Raw genomic sequence first — 12,900 nt, 5'->3', positions numbered from 1 at the left:
AAAAGAATAAATAACTAATCTGAAAGCGCACCAATTGAATGTTGGTGAAGTATATTCCTCTTACACTTGCCTTGTCTAATTGTTCTGCGTTTGGTTTATCATAAACTAAGTTATCATTCATTTTCCATGTCCATCTAGACTAAAGTTCAAGATCTTTTTTAGGGTGCCCACAGGAACTTTAATAGATAGATAGATAGATAGATAGATAGATAGATAGATAGATAGATAGATAGATAGATAGATACATAGATACATAGATACATAGATACATAGAGGCTGACCAGTGTATACCTTTCTTCATTGATTTTACAAATGATAATCATAAATCTTTAATTTCTACTTGGATGGAATATGCAAATATAACTGCTACTCCTGCTTTTTCATGTCCTTTATGGGTATAGCTTTTTTTTTTATCTGTTACCACTAATAATGTATTTTGTATTTCTATGATTTTAAAAGAAGGCCCTACTTCTCCTTAACAAAACTATGTATTATTTGTGCGGGTTCATCAAATATGGAAAAAGGGGAATCATGGCTTAGAAAATATGGTAAAAGTGACAGAGACCTTAGGGTATGGAGCCTGATCCCAAATGTGTTAAGAGTTCTATGAATAATTATGTGTTTCTTACCTGTATAACACAGTGGATGCTTTTTTTTCATGCAAGAGTCGTCATTCCACATTCCTGCACCCTTCCCATTTTTAATGTATATCTCTACACAATCCTCAGTCTTCTTTTTATTGTTTGGCTCCCCTTGTGCCCAGTATTCTGCTTCAGCGGTAAGGGTTTTGTTGGTTCCCACCCAAGTCCATTTCCCCTCAATTTTTCTTATCCCTATCCAGTAGTAGGATTTGCTTCGAGGCATGATCTCTAAAAGGTGTTCAATTTCTCTTTTATTTTGAATGGCCACAAGATCAGTGTAATGATTTTGGCAGTATGTCCTGGCTTTCTCATAGGTCATAATATCAGTAGAGTAGTTGTATGTCCAGCCTTGAATAGTGGTGCAGTGAAATATAACTGAAACAGACAAAGTAATAAAACACTGTTAACAACCTGCCGCAAAACAAAATGTGTATTTGTCTGTGTCTGTCTGTCTTGGGGCAACTGTAAGCAAAAATTTATCCATGTTAGTTGCTCAGGCACACAGACACACATAATTGAATTAAGGGAACGGTTTTCTATGATTTCAATGTAGCATTTCGGTGTGGTCTTGCTGTATAATGTACAGTCGTTCTATAAGGTTTAGTCAGACTGTTTAAATGTTTTTGGTACATTTGAAGATTAGGCCCCTGGGAATCAGCGTAGCTAAATGGACAGGGAGCATGTATGTGTGTGGGTTAGTGCATGCTCAGGGCATGTCCGTGTTTTGATTGGGGTATGTTAATTGAGGGGTGGGAGACCCTAGGTGATATAAGGTGCCCTCTGGGTGACCCCGGTCACTGTCCTTTTTTACAGGCACGGCCAACAGTCTTACCTGCTTGAGCTTCGGTGTGACGGCCTGGAGTATGGACGTGGAGGCGATCCTCGCTGCTCTCAGGGCTGGTGCGGACCAGGACGGTGGTAGGGCGCTGCGTGAGCAGTTTGCTCACCTGCTTCCCCAGGCTGCGGTGCCTGTGGTGCCTGCCGGGTCTGGTGGGGCCGCGGAGGCACCGTCTCGCGGGCGCGTTTCGGGTCGCCGGCGCGCCCGCCCTCCTGCTCGGCTGAGCCCCGTGTCGGGTGGGGGGGCTCGGTACCGGAGCAGGAGTCCGGATCCCGGGCCGCGCGCGCCCCGGGAGGCGTCTCCTCGGGGCGGGCGGCCGTCTTCGCCGCCGTCGTCCCCGCGATGGCGGCGGCGTGCGTCCTCGCGGCGGTCTCGCGAGGCTGCCTCACGGCTCGCGAGGCCTGCTGCTCCCTTGCCGGGGCCGGCAACGGAGGCCCCGGCGCCTGCACAGGTGCCGCGGGATGCGGCACTTCGCCGCGGCCGCTCCGGTGGCCGCGGCCGATCGGTGGAGCCGGCTGGAGGCCGCGCGGGAGCGCGGGAAGCGGCGGGCGGCGTTTCCGCTGCCCGCCCGAAGAGGACGTCGCGGGCGGTTGCGGCAGCCCCATCAGGGGTCAGGCAAGCCGCGGGGGGGGTGAGTAGGCCCGGCGGGGCTGCACGGGGGGCGGCTGGGGGACCTGCTGGGGGGGATGTCTCGGAGGAGGCAGGGGGGTCCTCCGGGGACGACCCGGCCCTCTCTCCAGGGCCCTCGGCCCGCTTACCTCCTCAGGGTGGGGGGATGGTGGGGTCTTCCAGGCTGCAGTACGGCTCCTCTGATGAGGAGGCTTTCGCTACCCCCCTCCCCCCTTTCATTACGGCGCCTGCTGGTGGCTTGCCAAGTTTCGGTACTGCAGGTACTGTTCCAGGACCTATGCTCTCACCCCCTTCCTCTTCACAGGCTGTGTCTGGTGGGCTGCTGCAGGATGCTTCGCCGCTGCTGGGACCGGGACTTCAGGGACCTTCTAGCAATACGGCTTCGGCTACGGCGCCGCAGGAGGTCTGCCGGTCGCTTGGTGGTGAGTTGCCTTCTCATTCTGTGGGCCTCTTGGGAGCCGGGGTGGAGGGTCGCTCGGGCTCTTCTATGGGTGCTTTTCTGTCAGGTCTGCGGGGTTTTTTGGATGCGTGGGAGCGCGACAGGGGTGCTGGTCCATCGGGGTCGGGGCTGGATAGTCAGGTTAGGTCCGTGTGGGAGCAACCTGGTGGTGGCGCGGGGTCTTTAGGTTCGGTTTCCTTTTCTGTGCCTGCTGTGGCGGGGTCTGCTGATGCCGGGACGTCTGGCCCGGTGGCACCCGGGGTTCCGGTGGCGGTGGCCCCGCCGGCTGGCGGGGCTGCTGCGGTGATTGGCTCGGTGCCAGTTGTGGATGCAGCTTTAGGGGTGGCGGACGTGGCTCGCGGGGCGGCCTACATGTGTTGGTCTGGCCCGCTTGGCCTGCATTTGAAACAGGAGGTTAAAGACAAGATCTGGAAAGGGGAGTTTTTGGAGATTTTCTCCCTTCTGCCGCTGGAGGAGGCACCTCCCCCTGCGGCGGAGGAGAAGGATAAGGAAAAGGAGAAGGAAAAAGAGAAGTATCGGTATCGGCGGATTCCAAAGACCTTTGGGAATTGGATTCGCGCCTTTTCTATTTTGGCTAGTGTGATAGGCGAAAAGTGCCCTGAGAAATGTTCGGCACTTTTTGCGTATCAAGATCTCATCTGGAGTGCGTGTCGGACTTATGGGGGTCTGGGCTGGTGGCGGTACGATGAGCAGTTCCGCCAACGCTTGGCGGTCCGGCCGTCTATCGGTTGGGATCAGATGGACATTGGTCTGTGGCTGGCCATTATGACTCGGCCGGCCACGCACCAGGGTGGTTTCTCGTCGTTTCTTGGGGGGGCCGGGGGGGTATCTGGTGCCACGCCCTCTCCGGCCGGTCAGCGGCGGCCGGGGTGCTGTTACCAGTTCAACGACGGGCAGTGCAAGTTTGGTGCGTCCTGTCGGTTCAAGCATGAGTGCTCCGGCTGTGGCGGAGCCCATCCCCATTCCCGCTGCTTCAAGCGGGCAAAGGGGGGTGAGCGCACAGATGTGGGATCGAAGGGCGACGACACCAGTGGACGTCGCCGCGATGCGCCCGTGGCTAAGCCAATATAGGGACCGGCGGGCTGCTGACATTTTGTTGCGGGGGTTTTCGGAGGGGTTTTGGATTCCCTTTGTGGATGCCCCTGGTTCGGTTAATTTTCGGAATTTGCGCTCTGTTGCGGAATTTCCTGATGTTGTTAGGGACAAGTTGCGTAAGGAGGTTGAGTTAGGGCGCATGGCGGGCCCTTTCGCCGTGCAGCCTTTGGCAAATTTGCGGGTGTCCCCGCTCGGGGTGGTTCCTAAGAAGGATCCTGGTAAGTTTCGTTTGATTCATCACTTATCGTACCCCCGTGGTAGTTCGGTTAATGACGGCATTTCGGCTGACATGGTTCGGGTTGTTTACGCGTCATTTGATAAGGCGGTTGACATGGTGCGGTCGGCGGGTCGTGGGGCCCTGTTGGCAAAGACAGATATTGAGGCGGCGTTTCGCCTTCTCCCGGTTCACCCGGCCTGCCATCATTTGTTGGGTTGTCAGTTTGAGGGTTGTTTTTACGTTGATATGTGCCTCCCGATGGGTTGTTCTATATCTTGCTCCTATTTTGAATGTTTTAGCACGTTTTTGGAGTAGGTTGTTCGGGAGGAGGCGGGTTTGGCTTCTATCCTGCATTATCTGGACGATTTTTTGTGTATCGGGGCGGGGGATTCGGGGGATTGTCTTCGTCTCCTTCACACCGTGCAGGCCGTGATGTGTCGTTTTGGAGTTCCTCTTGCGGCCGACAAGACGGAGGGTCCCTCGACCTGTCTGAGTTTCCTTGGAATCGAGATCGATTCTGTGGCGATGGAGTGCCGCTTGCCTGTTGATAAGCTGGTTGACCTGAAGGGGTTTGTTGCCAGGGTGCGGGGGATGAGGAAGATTCAGCTTTGTCAGTTGCAATCGCTGTTGGGGAAGTTGAACTTCGCTTGTCGCATTTTGCCGATGGGTCGGGTTTTTAGCCGGCGGCTGGCTGCGGCGACGGCGGGTGTTGTCCGGCCCCGCCATTTTATTCGGCTCACTCGTCCGCTGCGGGACGACTTGGCTGTCTGGGGTTCCTTTTTGGATACCTACAATGGTCGGTCGTATTGGCAGACACCCCAGGTTTCTAATTCCCAGTTGCATCTTTACACGGATGCGGCTGGGTCGGTGGGTTTCGGGGCTATCCTGGGGGTGCACTGGTGTGCTGAGAGATGGCCGGTCTCCTGGAGGGAGTCGGGGCTCACCCGGAACTTGGCGTTCCTGGAGCTTTTTCCCATTTTGGTGGCGGTAGAGGTATGGGGTGATGTTCTCCGTGATCGGCGGGTTCTGTTTCATTGCGACAACTTGGGGGTTGTTCAGGCTATCAATACTTTGACGGCTTCCTCTCCTCCGGTGGTTCGCCTTTTGCGTCGGCTGGTGTTGCGGTGTTTGGGTCTGAATGTGACCTGTAGGGCAGTGCATATACCCGGTGTCAACAACGTGACGGCTGATGCTCTTTCTCGCTTTCAGTGGGCGGAGTTTCGAGCTACGGCACCGTTCGCGGACGAAGACGGGGTCCCGTGTCCAGTGGACCTGTGGTCCCTTGGGTTGGACGAGTGACGGAGTGGATTCGCAATTCGGTTTCCAGGTCCACCTGGGGGAGGTATGGTAAAGTGTGGGACGAGTGGGCGGCCTTTGAGGATGGCTGTGGGGGTTTCCCGACTCACGCTGCTCGGGTTCGTGGCTTGCTTTCCCTCCTGTGTCAGTGGGACTCGACCGGGGTGTCCCCGTCCGCGGCTTCTGCTCGCCTGTCGGGTCTTAGTTTTTTGTGTAAGTTGATGGGCATCGTCGATTTTACCAAGGATTTCCTTGTTCGCCAGGCCTTGAGGGGATGGCGCAAGGGGGTTGTTGCGAGGGATACTCGGCGGCCGGTTTCGGCTGCGTTGCTGGTTCGGTTGTGTGGGGTGTTGGGTTCTGTTTGTGTTTCAGACTTCGAGGTTCGGTTGTTTAGGGCGGCTTTTAGCTTAGCCTTTTTCGGGGCTATGCGGATAGGGGAGTTGGTTAGCCCTAGTAAGCGTGTGCCTGGCGGTGTTTTGGCGGAGGATGTGGATTTGGGGGATGGTGGTCTGTGCTTTCGCATTCGGGGCTCCAAAACGGATGTCCTGGGTCGGGGGTCTTGTGTTCGTTTGGGTGCCATTGCGGGCTCACCTATTTGCCCGGTGTCGTCAGTTCACGAGTTTCTCTTGGTTCGCCCGGCGGTGGGGGGTCCGCTGTTGGTGCATCAGGACGGGTCGTTTTTATCCCATTTCCAGTTTGTCAGCGTTTTTCGGAAGTCGCTGTCGGTCTTGGGTGTTCCTGCCGGGTCTTTTGGGGGTCATTCCTTTCGGATTGGTGCAGCCACGGAGGCTACCCGGGTTGGTTTGCCTGATTCCTCTGTGCAACGTATTGGGCGCTGGCGATCGGGTCGTTTTAGGTCGTATGTTCGTTTGGATATGCCTGTTTAATGTTCTCTGTTTTTTGTAGGTGTGGTTCTCCCTCAAGTCTGGCTCGTTGGACATTCCTTCATCTTCTGGGCCAGGAGGCGGGCGGCAGTCCGCCCGAACGGGGAGCAGTTGGGGTTCTCTCCTCTTGCGGTTGAGGTGCGGTGGTTCGGGAAGCGGGGGATGCGGTGGGTTCATCTCCTCCCTGAGCTGGTCCGGTTGTCTCGGTTATTGGGTCCTCCCTCTGTCCTGGTGATTCACCTCGGGGGGAATGATCTTGGGGTAGTCCCGGTCAGGTCTCTGGGTGACACGGTTCTTCGGGACCTTGCTAGGGTTCTTGTTTTGTTTCCTGATGTCCGCTTGGTATGGTCCGAGGTGGTGTCTCGGAATTTTTGGCGGGTGGCGACTAACCAGCGGGCCCTGGAGCGGTCGCGGGTTAAGTTTAATCGTTGGATTTCCAAGTTTGTGGCTAGCGTTAATGGCGTGACGGTTCGGCATAGGGTGTTTGAGAGGGACGCGGCTAATTTGTTTCGGAGTGATGGCGTTCATTTGAATGACATCGGTTTGGATCTTTTCAATTTGGCTCTGCAGGAGGCTATCAGTCAGGCCATGGCGTGTGTTGGTGGGGGCCCCCGCTGATTTAAGGGGTTAAACAGCGGGGTTAGTGGCGGTTTGTGTGTCCTTGCCGGTCTGGTTTTGGTAAGTGATGGAGTTTGGATGCTGGTGTAATGGAAGGCTCAATCCTCCCCTAACCTCTGGTGTTTTATTGGACGTGCCCACCGAGCTTGTTGGACGGCTGGTGGTTAGCATTGGTGGTGGGGCAGCGAAAGGTAGCTGTCAATTTTGTTTGGACGAGGGGGGAGGTGAGTACCTGTGGTCTGGATTGTGCAGTGTGAGAGGCCGGCAAGGACGGGGTTAATTCGGTTCCTGTGTTGGTTATGTTTTGAATATGTTACGGTAATGTGTTATGTATATTTGTATATTTGTATTTATTATTTATCGGTTATTGTATATTATTCTTATTGGTTTATGGTGTTTTGGGCCAACACAGTGTTTTATGGTTTTATAATAAAATTGTGCTGTGGCCTGCTTTATCCAATTTCGGTCTCCGTGTCGTTATTTGGTGGGTTAAACTGGTTTTGGGTTTACAATGCACGATACACACTACCTACATACAAGGCCCCTGGGAATCAGCGTAGCTAAATGGACAGGGAGCATGTATGTGTGTGGGTTAGTGCATGCTCAGGGCATGTCCGTGTTTTGATTGGGGTATGTTAATTGAGGGGTGGGAGACCCTAGGTGATATAAGGTGCCCTCTGGGTGACCCCGGTCACTGTCCTTTTTTACAGGCACGGCCAACAGTCTTACCTGCTTCCCACCCTCCCTCCCTATTTCTTGTGTACTACCTTTCTTTCTTTTGTCACAGCTGGCGGTTTGTGTGTCCTTGCCGGTCTGGTTTTGGTAAGTGATGGAGTTTGGATGCTGGTGTAATGGAAGGCTCAATCCTCCCCTAACCTCTGGTGTTTTATTGGACGTGCCCACCGAGCTTGTTGGACGGCTGGTGGTTAGCATTGGTGGTGGGGCAGCGAAAGGTAGCTGTCAATTTTGTTTGGACGAGGGGGGAGGTGAGTACCTGTGGTCTGGATTGTGCAGTGTGAGAGGCCGGCAAGGACGGGGTTAATTCGGTTCCTGTGTTGGTTATGTTTTGAATATGTTACGGTAATGTGTTATGTATATTTGTATATTTGTATTTATTATTTATCGGTTATTGTATATTATTCTTATTGGTTTATGGTGTTTTGGGCCAACACAGTGTTTTATGGTTTTATAATAAAATTGTGCTGTGGCCTGCTTTATCCAATTTCGGTCTCCGTGTCGTTATTTGGTGGGTTAAACTGGTTTTGGGTTTACAATGCACGATACACACTACCTACATACATGCCAGCACATTGAATTGAGCCCAATGTATGTCACTTTTATGTTTCCTTATCCATTGTTACATGAGCTCTCTCCTTTTTACTTTATAGATAGCTTTGAGCATAGTAAAGGACACTCGGCTTATACAATTACTTTACTATGATCCAAGCTACGCTATATAGGCAAAAGTATTGGGACACACCTCTTAATTATTGAATTCAGGTATTTCAATCAGACCCATTGACACAAATGTATAAAATCAAGCTCCTAGACTGTGCTTACAAACATTTGTGAAAAAATGGGTCGTTCTGAAGAGCTCAGTGAATTCAAGCTTGGTACTGTGATAGAATATGTCCTTTTCAATAATTTTGTGAAATTTCATTCCACTGACATTATCAGCACAAAAACCATGTGGCGAGAGATTCATGGGTTTCCATAGCCAAGCAGCTGCATGCAAGCCTCGCATCACCAAGTACAATGCCAAGCATCAGATTGTGTAGTATAACGCACGCTGTCACTGGACTCTGGAGCAGTGGAAACGTTCTGGGGAGTTCTGATGAATCCTGCTTCTCTGTTTGGCAGTCTGATTGGTGCGTCTGCATTTGGCAGATGCCAGCAGAATGTTGCCTGATCACATGGCGTCAACTGTAAAGTTTGGTGTAGGGATAGTGGTATGGGACTGTTTTTTAAGAATTGGGCTAGGCCCCTTACTTCCAGTGAAGTGAAATCATAGTTCTCAGCATACCAAGACATTTTGAACAATACTATGCTTCTTACTTTGCAGGAACAGTTGGGGGAAAGCTCAACTATTCCAGTATGCCTGTGCCCTAGCGCACAGCAAGGTTCATGAAGACATGATTGGCCAAGTTTGGTGTGGAAGAACATGACTGGCGCACACTGCCTCAACCCCATCAAATACTGGAACATAGATTGCGAAACCTTGTGGAAAGCCTTCACAGAAGAGTGAAACTGACAAATGGGAGACCATCTACATATTAATGTCTATGCATTTAGAATGTCATAAAAGTCCCTGTTGGTGTAATGGTCAGGTGTCCCAATACTGTGTAGTATATATAGTGTGTGTATAAAGGTTCAAGAAGATACAAATGAGGGAGTCCATGTAACAGTGCATTCTAAAAATTACATACCTTGTGGTCTTTGCGTCTTTGCATAAAAATTCCAAAAGTACTTTGTAATTTGCACTTTTATGAAACCAGAGCAGGGCTGTTTTTATTTTTGTTTGTTGAAATGCCTATTTTGACAAGTGTAGCAGCATTATAAACACTAACGTTTCAAATGCAAACATCAATAGGTTGTTGACATGTAGAAGGCTTTTTAACCCCTTCAATCCCGGAGAAATTTTGCCATTTTTGCGCTATGTCGGTTCAGCGATGATTCTCTTTTACTGTGAATAGTGTACCCATATAAACTATATATTGTTTTTTCAAGGAGAGATAGAGCTTTCTTTTGATACCATAGTTGGATGATTAGCTGAAAATTTAGAATTAGAAATTTAGTAAAAAGTAGCAAGAATTAGAAAAAAAAATCTGTGTTTTTTTCATTTTCCCTCTGAATCCTCACAAAATTAGGTAAAAAGACAGAAAATTCCATCCAGATTTATCCATTTAGGTGTCCTGTAGATGTCGATGTGCCCAAAGTGCCCGTTCCCGGCCGCCTAAGTTGATCGCGGCCGGCCGGCAGTTTTGCTCTAAGTCCCCGTTTTTGGCAGGTCAAGTTGCTTGAGAAACCCTGGAAGTCAATGAGGTCGGATTTGCCGGCCGCATCCGACCCTCGCTCCATCGAAGTCGGCATGCCTTGCCGGATTTTCCCGGTGGTGACGTGGAACTCCGTCCCGGTTCGCCAGGGACGTCAGGCACCCTCCGCCGGATATATAGGGAAGCTGCTGCTGCTTGTTCCAGAGAGCCGGCTCCCAACGACCTCGCGAAGCCCAGCCCGGGTGCCGGCCATGTCCCGGCCCCGGCCCCGGGAACCCCACCGTCCTGTAGACCTCCGAGGGTCCCGCCCGGGGCTCCACGGACCTCGGGAGGACCAGCCCGGGTGCCGCACCGGCGGTCCAACCCGCCCATGTCCCGGGCCGTGTCCCGGGAACACCACCTTGGGGCAGACCCCCGAGGGTCCCGCCAGGGGCTCCACGGACCTCGGGGTGCCCAGCCCGGGTGCCGCACCGGCGGTCCAACCCGCCCAAGTCCCGGGCCGTGTCCCGAGAACACTACCTTGGGGCAGACCCCCGAGGGTCCCGCCAGGGGCTCCCCGGACCTCGGGGTGCCCAGCCCGGGTGCAGCACCGGCGGTCCAACCCGCCCAAGTCCCGGGCCGGGTCCCGGGAAGAGCACCTAAGGCAGAGCCCCGAGGGTCCCGCCAGGGGCTCCCCGGACCTCGGGGTGCTCAGCACGGGTGCAGCACCGGCCGTCCAACCCGCCCAAGTCCCGGGCCGGGTCCCGGGAACACCACCATGGGGCAGACCCCCGAGGGTCCCGCCAGGGGCTCCCAGGACCTCGGGAGGACCAGCCCGGGTGCCGCACCGGCGGTCCAACCCGCCCAAGTCCCGGGACGGGTCCCGGGAACACCACCATGGGGCAGACCCCCGAGGGTCCCGCCAGGGGCTCCCCGGACCTCGGGAGGACCAGCCCGGGTGCCGCACCGGCGGTCCAACCCGCCCAAGTCCCGGGCCGGGTCCCGGGAAGAGCACCATGGGGCAGACCCCCGAGGGTCCCGCCAGGGGCTCCCCGGACCTCGGGAGGACCAGCCCGGGTGCCGCACCGGCGGTCCAACCCGCCCAAGTCCCGGGCCGGGTCCCGGGAAGAGCACCAGGGGGCAGACCCCCGAGGGTCCCGCCAGGGGCTCCCCGGACCTCGGGGTGCCCAGCCCGGGTGCAGCAACGGCGGTCCAACCCGCCCAAGTCCCGGGCCGGGTCCCGGGAACACCACCATGGGGCAGACCCCCGAGGGTCCCGCCAGGGGCTCCCCGGACCTCGGGGTGCCCAGCCCGGGTGCCGCACCGGCGGTCCAACCCGCCCAAGTCCCGGGCCGGGTCCCGGGAAGAGCACCAGGGGGCAGACCCCCGAGGGTCCCGCCAGGGGCTCCCCGGACCTCGGGGTGCCCAGCCCGGGTGCAGCAACGGCGGTCCAACCCGCCCAAGTCCCGGGCCGGGTCCCGGGAACACCACCATGGGGCAGACCCCCGAGGGTCCCGCCAGGGGCTCCCCGGACCTCGGGGTGCCCAGCCCGGGTGCCGCACCGGCGGTCCAACCCGCCCAAGTCCCGGGCCGGGTCCCGGGAAGACCACCAGGGGGCAGACCCCCGAGGGTCCCGCCAGGGGCTCCCCGGACCTCGGGGTGCCCAGCCCGGGTGCAGCAACGGCGGTCCAACCCGCCCAAGTCCCGGGCCGGGTCCCGGGAAGACCACCAGGGGGCAGACCCCCGAGGGTCCCGCCAGGGGCTCCCCGGACCTCGGGGTGCCCAGCCCGGGTGCAGCACCGGCGGTCCAACCCGCCCAAGTCCCGGGCCGGGTCCCGGGAAGAGCACCTAAGGCAGACCCCCGAGGGTCCCGCCAGGGGCTCCCCGGACCTCGGGGTGCCCAGCCCCGGTGCAGCAACGGCGGTCCAACCCGCCCAAGTCCCGGGCCGGGTCCCGGGAACACCACCATGGGGCAGACCCCCGAGGGTCCCGCCAGGGGCTCCCCGGACCTCGGGGTGCCCAGCCCGGGTGCCGCACCGGCGGTCCAACCCGCCCAAGTCCCGGGCCGGGTCCCGGGAAGAGCACCAGGGGGCAGACCCCCGAGGGTCCCGCCAGGGGCTCCCCGGACCTCGGGAGGACCAGCCCGGGTGCCGCACCGGCGGTCCAACCCGCCCAAGTCCCGGGCCGGGTCCCGGGAAGAGCACCAGGGGGCAGACACCCGAGGGTCCCGCCAGGGGCTCCCCGGACCTCGGGGTGCCCAGCCCGGGTGCAGCAACGGCGGTCCAAACCGCCCAAGTCCCGGGCCGGGTCCCGGGAACACCACCATGGGGCAGACCCCCGAGGGTCCCGCCAGGGGCTCCCCGGACCTCGGGGTGCCCAGCCCGGGTGCCGCACCGGCGGTCCAACCCGCCCAAGTCCCGGGCCGGGTCCCGGGAAGACCACCAGGGGGCAGACCCCCGAGGGTCCCGCCAGGGGCTCCCCGGACCTCGGGGTGCCCAGCCCGGGTGCCGCACCGGCGGTCCAACCCGCCCAAGTCCCGGGCCGGGTCCCGGGAAGACCACCAGGGGGCAGACCCCCAAGGGTCCCGCCAGGGGCTCCCCGGACCTCGGGGTGCCCAGCCCGGGTGCAGCACCGGCGGTCCAACCCGCCCAAGTCCCGGGCCGGGTCCCGGGAAGAGCACCTAAGGCAGACCCCCGAGGGTCCCGCCAGGGGCTCCCCGGACCTCGGGGTGCCCAGCCCGGGTGCAGCACCGGCGGTCCAACCCGCCCAAGTCCCGGGCCGGGTCCCGGGAAGACCACCATGGGGCAGACCCCCGAGGGTCCCGCCAGGGGCTCCCCGGACCTCGGGGTGCCCAGCCCGTGTGCCGCACCGGCGGTCCTACCCGCCCCGGTAGTTGCTCGCGGCCGTCCGGCGTTTTCGCTCTAAGTCCCCGTTTCCGGCAGGCCAAGTTGCTTGGAAAACCCTGGAAGTCGATGGGGTGGATGTATAGATATGTCTATAGAGCTGTGGGCATGGAGCCGTAGATGTAGGGATGTAGATGTATAGATATAGACGTGTATATAGATGTAGCTATATAGATATAGATAGATAGATAGATAGATAGATAGATAGATAGATAGATAGATATAGATAGATATCTCTATATGTATACATATATATATATATATATATATATATATATATATATATGTATATATATGTATATATATATATATGTATATATATATGTATATATGTATATATATAAAA

This window comes from Sceloporus occidentalis, unplaced genomic scaffold, assembly GCF_023333645.1.
Source record: "Sceloporus occidentalis isolate IW3139 unplaced genomic scaffold, rSceOcc1.0.p SCAF_170, whole genome shotgun sequence".
In the NCBI taxonomy this organism is placed as follows: domain Eukaryota; kingdom Metazoa; phylum Chordata; class Lepidosauria; order Squamata; family Phrynosomatidae; genus Sceloporus; species Sceloporus occidentalis.
This window is presented reverse-complemented; position numbering follows the sequence as displayed.